This window comes from Arachis ipaensis, chromosome B10 (genome assembly GCF_059453495.1).
Source record: "Arachis ipaensis isolate K30076 ecotype BB chromosome B10, ASM5945349v1, whole genome shotgun sequence".
NCBI classification, from domain to species: domain Eukaryota; kingdom Viridiplantae; phylum Streptophyta; class Magnoliopsida; order Fabales; family Fabaceae; genus Arachis; species Arachis ipaensis.
This window is the reverse complement of record NC_142435.1, coordinates 78,126,753-78,134,720: the sequence shown is the minus strand read 5'-3', so window position 1 is coordinate 78,134,720 and position 7,968 is coordinate 78,126,753. Positions and strand designations below refer to the sequence as shown.

The 7,968-nt window shown below is 41.8% G+C and overlaps 1 non-coding gene across 1 annotated transcript; it reads right to left on the bottom strand.

Annotated features, from left to right (window-relative positions):
• Nucleotides 1-6,428: 6,428 nt before the first annotated feature.
• LOC148580527 (small nucleolar RNA R71) lies at nt 6,429-6,532 on the bottom strand. The gene has a single exon (XR_015896124.1). It is a non-coding gene; the product is annotated as a small nucleolar RNA R71 (small nucleolar RNA).
• Nucleotides 6,533-7,968: the final 1,436 nt, after the last annotated feature.

The following is a 7,968-nucleotide window of genomic DNA, read 5'->3' as shown; positions in this document are numbered from 1 at the left end:
GGCAGAGCCACGACGGATCACTTTACATGAGCAAGGGGCTCCGGATATCATACTTCAACCTTTGAAAGCGAGGTATCTCATCCTTCATCCAAACTTTGAGTTGAAGAGTAGCTTGATACATCTACTTCCTAAGTATCATGGGTTGCCGGGTCAAGACCCAATCCGACATCTAAGAGATTTTCAATTTGCTTGTTCTACGGCTCGAAGGCATGGAGCCGATGAGGTGGCTATTATGGTTTTTGCCTTCCCTTTCTCTCTTGAAGGGCAAGCAAATACATGGTTTTATTCGCAACCGGATGAGATTGTGACCAATTGGAATTTCTTGAGAAGAGAGTTTCTAGATAAATTCTTCCCACCAGAGAAGACCGACTACATCTGGAAGGAGATCTCGGGTATAATGCAAAAGGACCAAGAGAGTTTGTATGAGTATTGGACTCGGTTCAAGAGGCTATTGGAATCTTGTCCAAACCATGGATTGAACACTCACTTGCTCATTAGTTACTTCACCAGAGGTCTTTGTGCAGAAGATAGAAGATTGCTCACCGCTTCTAGTGGTGGCTCCCTTTCAAAAAACAAGACGGAAGGAGAAGCTTGGAGCTTGATAAATGATGTTGCCGAGGCTACACAACATGTAAGGGTGAGAAGTAATCCTCTCAAGGGTGTCGTAGAACCATCCCCTCCAAAGCAAGCTTAACCAAGGCACTTGGGGATATGACCACTATCTTTACACAATTACAAAAGGAAAAAAAAGAATACTACTCCATCCAAGCCATACAAGCCCCACCCCAAGTTGCTCAACTTGAAGGTCCTCCTAGAATTTGTGGTTTGTGCTCTAGCACCACACATTACACTGATCAATGCCATCAAATTCAAGAGGAGCATGCCCTTGTCGTGGCCAATGTGAATTACAACAACCGTCTGCCCTATCCTTCTCAAGGCCAAAATAACTACTCTCATAGTGGTAATCAAAACCAAGGGTGGAGGGATAACACACAAGGGAGCAATCAAAACGAAAGATGGAACAACTCTTCTTCTCATTACAACAATAACCAATCTTCATCTCAATACCGCCATAACAACAACAACCACCAAGCCAACCAAAATCACCACAACCAAAACCAAAACAACTACACCAAATACCAAGCACCACACCATAGACAATAGTCCAACCAAACCTCTTCATCCTCCACCAATCAAGTTGATGAACTTAGAGCCGCTATGGAGAAACGGGACGAGAGCAACAAGGCTCAATTCGATGCCTTGGGCGCTCAATTGGCCAACCTCACCAACATGATTTCAAAGATGTCCATGTCCTCCTCTAACAACAACACCAACCAACCCTCAAGCTCTTCTAACCTTCCATCCCAACCCCTTCCAAACCCTAAAGGCGGTCTTAACGCCATCACTCTACAGTCGGGGACTACATTGGAGGAGATACCTCCTAGGGTCAAGGAAGACATTCATGAGGAAGAAGTGGTCATTGATGCTCCGCATGAAGAAGAGGAGGTAGACAAAAGGCATGAGGAAGAAGGAGTAAGCCTTAAGGAACCCAAGAGGAGAGCTATAGTGGATGAGTCTATTTCTATCCCATTCCCTTCCATGGTGAAGAAAGCAAAGAAAACTCCGGAATTCGATTTAAACATGCTTCAAGTGTTCAAGAAAGTTGAGGTAACTATACCACTTCTTGATGCTATCCAACAAATTCCGAAGTATGCTAAATTTTTGAAAGACTTGTGTACACACAAGGATAGGATAGGAGAGTTGGAGACATTATTCTTGGGTAGTTCAATTTCTTCCTTGATAGAACCAATTCCAAAAAAATGTGGTGACCCTAGGCCTTTTTTCGTGTCTTGTCATATTGGTAGGCGCATTTTTCATGATTGTATGTGCGATCTAGGGGCTTGCATAAGCATCATGCCACTTTCTATCTTTGTGCGATTGAATTTAGCTCCATTAAAGAAATCGGTGGCAAAGTTTGCCTTAGCCGATAAAAGTGTGATCACTGTGATGAGAATAGCAGAAGATGTACTTGTGGCGATCAAGGACTTGGGCTTTTCGGTTGACTTTTACATCCTTGAAATGCCTCAAACAAAAAATAGAAGCTCATCCTCCGTTCTACTTGGTAGACCCTTCCTTAAGACCTCTAAATTCAAGTTAGATGCCTTCACCGGCACATATTCCTTTGAGGTCGGAGACAAGACTATCAAGTTCAATTTAGAAGAAGCCATGAAGCACCCTCCCGAAGAGCATTCCGTTCTCCGATGTGATGTAATCGATAAAGTGGTAGTGGAAGTGCGGGACGAAGACCGCAACAAGTTATGCTACCCCATTGTTGAGGAGACGGATAATCAAGAGGGTGAACAAGAGAAAGTTGTTGAGGATGAACTCCATGAGCTTGATGAAAAGGAACCTCAGCTTGAGGCAAAGAGTGAACTGAAGCCTCTTCTATCTCATTTGAAGTATGCTTTCTTAGAGGACAACCAAAGGTTTCCGGTCATTATTGCTAGTGAGCTTTCTAGTGAAGAAGAAGGAAAGCTCCTAGATGTTCTAAGAAAGTACAATAAGGCAATTGGTTGGAGCCTAGCCGATATTGTGGGGATTGACCCCCGCAAGTGCATGCATCGTATATTTCTCCAAGAGGGAGCTCGGCCGGTTAGGCAACCGCAAAGGAGGCTCAACCCAACCATCCTTGATTTGGTAAAGAAGGAGGTCACTAGGCTACTTGATGCGGGTATCATATACCCAATTTCTGACAGTGAGTGGGTGAGCCCGGTCCAGGTTGTTTCCAAGAAATCGGATATCACTGTGGTTAAAAAGGATGATGGTGAAGTGGTCACCAAGAGAGTACAAAATGCGTGGCGAGTGTGCATCGATTATAGAAGATTGAACGCCGCTATAAGGGAGGACCACTACCCTTTGCCCTTTATCGACCAGATGTTGGACCGTTTGGCGGGTAAATCACATTATTGCTTTCTTGATAGATTCACTGGTTACTTCCAGATTCACATTGCCCCTGAAGATCAGGAAAAGACTACATTCACTTGTCCTTTTGGCACCTTTGCTTACAAAAGGATGCCATTTGTACTATGTAATGCACCTGCTACTTTTCAGCTGTGTATGACAAGTGTCTTTTCCGATCTGATGGAGAATTGTCTGGAGGTCTTTGTGGATGACTTCAGTATTTATGGAACTTTATTTGATTGTTGCTTAGAGAACTTGGCCAAGGTCTTAGCTAGATGTGTTGACACTAACCTTGTCTTGAACTTTGAAAAATGTCACTTTATGGTAAGACAAGGTATAGTGTTGGGGCATGTAGTATCTAGTGAAGGCATTTCTGTAGACCCGGCCAAGGTTGATGTTATCACCACTTTACCTTACCCCTCATCTATGAGAGAGGTGATGCCAAGGCATCTTAGGCGAGTTTCACTAGCATTTTTCTGTTAGTTTTAGTTGTTTTATGCACTTTCTTGAGCTTAAAGTAACCAAGAATGGTTAAATGAATAACAAAGCAATGAACCATCCAAACAGCATGATTTTTATGCAAATTTCATGAGTTTTTAGTTATATTACTTGAATGCTATGAATGGAAGATTCTCATGAAAATTTGCAAGACTTTGATGCAGTTGTTTGGATGATTTCAGGGAAGAAGAGGCTAGGCAAGGAAGCAACAAAAATCAATAAAGGAAGGTTGAATATCACATGTGGAGTTTAAGTTCTAGTTTAAGCTTAAACTGGAACTTAAACTACCAAAATCATGAAAGCTGAGGAAAGGGTGAAAGTGGCATTTAACCTCCAGTTTAACCTTAAACTGGAAGTTAAACGCCAGAAATGGGAAATGCACCAGGGAGCCAATTCCACGTTTAAGCTCCAGTTTAACCTTAAACTGGAGCTTAAACGTGTTCGACCAAGTTTTCTCCTCCAGGGTTGCTTTTTCCATTTCCACGTTTAAGCTCCAGTTTAATCTTAAACTGGAGCTTAAACGTGTTCGACCTCCAGGGGTTGCTTTCTCCGCTTCCACGTTTAAGCTCCAGTTTAACCTTAAACTGGAGCTTAAACGTGTTCGACCTCCAGGGCTGCCTTTCCTATCTCTACGTTTAAGCTTCAGTTTAACCTTAAACTGAAGCTTAAACGTGTTCGACTACGTTACCCTCCAGGGCTGCCTTCTTCCATTTCCACGTTTAAGCTTCAGTTTAACCTTAAACTAAAGCTTAAACGTGCTTCCACAAAAGGCATCACTGGAAGTGTCTGGCGTTTAAGCTAAACTGCAACTTAAACGCCACTATTGGAAAAGGTTTCTGGGCCAAAAATATTGCAGTTTAAGTTAGCTTTTGAGCACAAACATTAACTTAAACTTACTCTGGTATGAAACCCAATTGAATATCATGGTTTATGGGATTGGGCCTGAAGGATTGATGAGTCTGGAATTTCAATTTGTTGAGTCATGTGTCATTACTTGATTATCACTAAGTTGGCTCAATGAATGTTACAGAATGTGGAATAGCAGCCTCATCAAGATTATGGATCATAAACCCAAAGCAAAAGGAAAGCAGGGAGAGGCCTCAAAGCCCAAGAAACACAACAGAAGCTCAATATAGAAAGTGTATAAATAGGATAGAATTTAAGTTAGGGGAACTTTTACCTTTTCATTTTGCTAGTTTTCATACCTTTGTAATTGAATTCAGAGCTATGACTCACTAAACCCCCTTTCATTGGGTTAGGGAGCTCTATTGTAATTCAATGAATCAATAATAGTTTATCTTCTTCTTCAATCTTTTCTCTTGAATTTTGTTAGAAAGCTTCTCGATCTAATTCCATTGGGTAGTTGTCTTGGGAAAGAAACTACCCATAATTGGAATCCTTCGGAACCTTGGGAAAGGAATGGAGGATTCATGCTAGAGAAGCTTTCTCACAGTGAATTGGATTGGGGTTTGGATGGATATTGTGACATGTAATCCTACCAAATTGTGGTTCATGAAACTGTGTGGTATAATCAGTGATCGAGCATCATCTCTTCTTATGAACATTTAAACCAAGGGATTGGGAATTTGTTTGTTTTTAGAGAGAATTGGTGAGCCAAGGGATTGGGATCCAATCATATAAGATTGCCAAGCAAAATTCAATGAACGCATTGGTTGAGGAAGAGATAAAAATGTTTTGATTCGGAGATCTCAATATCTCCTATAACCCAATGAATTCCCCATCTCCGATTTCCACTTTCTCTTTACATTCTGCAACTCAATTCATGCAATCACCCCCATTCCCTTTTAATTTCAGCAATTTAGCTTCTGCTCTTTAATTCATGCAATTTAAGATTCCGCCATTTCAATTTCTTGCCATTTACGTTTCCCGCCAATTTTACATTCCGCAATTCTCATCTAATTCTTGATTCCGCTCAACTAGACACACTTCTAATCCGAATTGCTCATTCAACCAATCCTTGTGGGATTCGACCTCACTCTATTGTGAGTTTTTACTTGACGATAACCGGTGCACTTGCCGGAAGGAATTTTGCCGATCGTGCAATTTCCTAAATCGTGGCATAACTAGTTTATGCGCATCAAGGTTATGGCGCCGTTGCCGGGGATTGGTTTTCGATTGACAATTCTCCAATTGGAAGTTAACTAGATTGAGCATTTTTTTTTGCTTTGTTAATTCAGTTCAAGTTATTTGTTGAATTTTAATTTCTGCACTCTGTTACATGCTTTCTTTCTTTATGCCTTTAAATTCAAGCAACTAACTCACTGACTCACTAACTATTTGAATTAATTCCTCAACTGCTCTAACCATACTCTTCCATTAACCAAGAGTATTTTACTTGTTTGTTGCCTGTGCTGTGTTCTTGTATGACAGGTAGGAGAGGAGAGACATCAACTCCTCCATATACCGAACCAGAGAGGACCCTTCATAGACTTAGAAGGGAAGCAAGAGGGAAGAGAGTACTGGGAGAAGAAGAATCTGAAGGAGAATCTGAGGACAATTTTGAGGAAGCTCTAGATCTCAACATGGAAAGAGAAGTTCATAACCATGGGAGAGCTGATGGAAACAATGCCATTCCCGAGAGGAGGGTTCTTGGTTCATACATAAACCCAACATCTGGGAATTGTGGTAGCAGCATTCAGAAACCACCCATTCAGGCCAACAATTTTGAGCTCAAACCACAGCTAATATCACTTGTGGAGAATCATTGTTCATTTGGTGGGAGTGCTAATGAAGACCCAAACCAACATCTCACAAAATTCCTGAGAATTTGCGACACTGTGAAGTCTAATGGAGTCCAGGAAGATGCCTATAAACTGCTTTTGTTCCCATTTTCACTTAGGGACAAGGCAGCTAAGTGGCTGGAATCATTCCCAAGGGGGAGCCTAACAACATGGGACGAGGTGGAAAGCAAGTTTCTGGCACGTTTCTACCCCCCACAAAAGGTCAATAGGCTTCGATCTGAGGTTCAGACTTTTAGACAACAAGATGGTGAAACTCTCTACGAGGCATGGGAGAGGTTCAAGGATTTGACAAGGAAATGCCCACCAGACATGTTCCATGACTGGGTGCAATTGCACATTTTCTATGATGGACTTTCTTATGAATCAAGGAAGGCTATAGACCATTCATCAGGAGGTTCATTGAACAGGAAAAAGACTGTGGAAGAAGCCATTGAAGTGATTGAGACAGTGGCTGAGAATGAGTACTACTATGCTTCAGAGAGACACAACACTAAGGGAGTCATGGAGCTGAACCATGTTGATACAATTTTAGCCCAAAACAAGGTGTTTGCCAAGCAACTAGCAGAGCTCACCAGGAAATTAGAAACAAAGCAAGTGGCTGCAATACACACACAAGATCAAGAGGAAGTAAGCACTGAAGGAGGTGATTGGGAAGAGGCCAACTATGTGGGAAACCAACAAAGGCAATCATATGATCCACATTCCAACACTTACAACCCAGGATGGAAAAACCACCCAAACTTTGGGTGGGGGAACCAACAAACCCGACCACAAAACCACAAACCTTACAACCATAACCAACATAACAATTCCACATACCAAAACTCCAACCAAAGATCATACCAAGCCACACAAAACACTTACTCCCAACCATCATATCATGGCCAAAATAATCAACCTACCCAACCTAATCCGAACCAACAATTTCAAGATCAATTAAACAGGATAGAAGGAACGCTTGCAAACATGTGTCAGGACATAAGTGAGTTGAAAAGCTTTAGGGATGATGTGAGATCTACCTTAAGGAACCATGGTGAAAAACTCAAGAGGATGGAGTCTCAAGTGGGAGAGCTATCTCAACAGCCCCCAAGTCAATTGTAGTGTTCCCTAGTGACACAGAAAAGAATCCTAAAGGGGAACAAAAGGGAGTGAGATGGGAAGAATGCAAGGCCATCACTATATTGAAGGAAGGTGTGGAAGAAGCTAAGCAGGAAAGTGAAACTGAGCAAGCCAAGGAACTGCAAAAAGGCATGCTGGAAACATACCAACCAAAAGCACCATTTCCTCAGAGGTTAGGAGGAGGTGAAAAAGGGAAAACCTATTCAAGGTTTTTAGAGACATTTAAGTCTCTCCATATCAATATTCCCTTCCTTGAGATTCTCCAGCAGATGCCTACACATATCAAGTATTTAAAGGAATTGCTGAGCAAGAAAAGAGTTTTGAAGGGAGGACAAACTGTAATAATGAACAAAGAATGCAGTGCCATCATCAAGAAGGACATAGTCTCTAAGAAAACAGACCCAGGAAGTTTTCATATCCCCTGCATCATAGGGGAAACAAAAATTGACAAAGGATTCTGTGATCTAGGAGCTAGCATAAATGTGATGCCTCTGACTCTTATGAAGAGGCTACAACTGAATGAGGTGAGATCCACTGATGTAATCATACAACTGGCTGACAAAACTCAGAAGCAAGCTGAAGGGGTAGTTGAAAATGTGCTGGTGAAAGTGGGAAATTATTTCTTCCC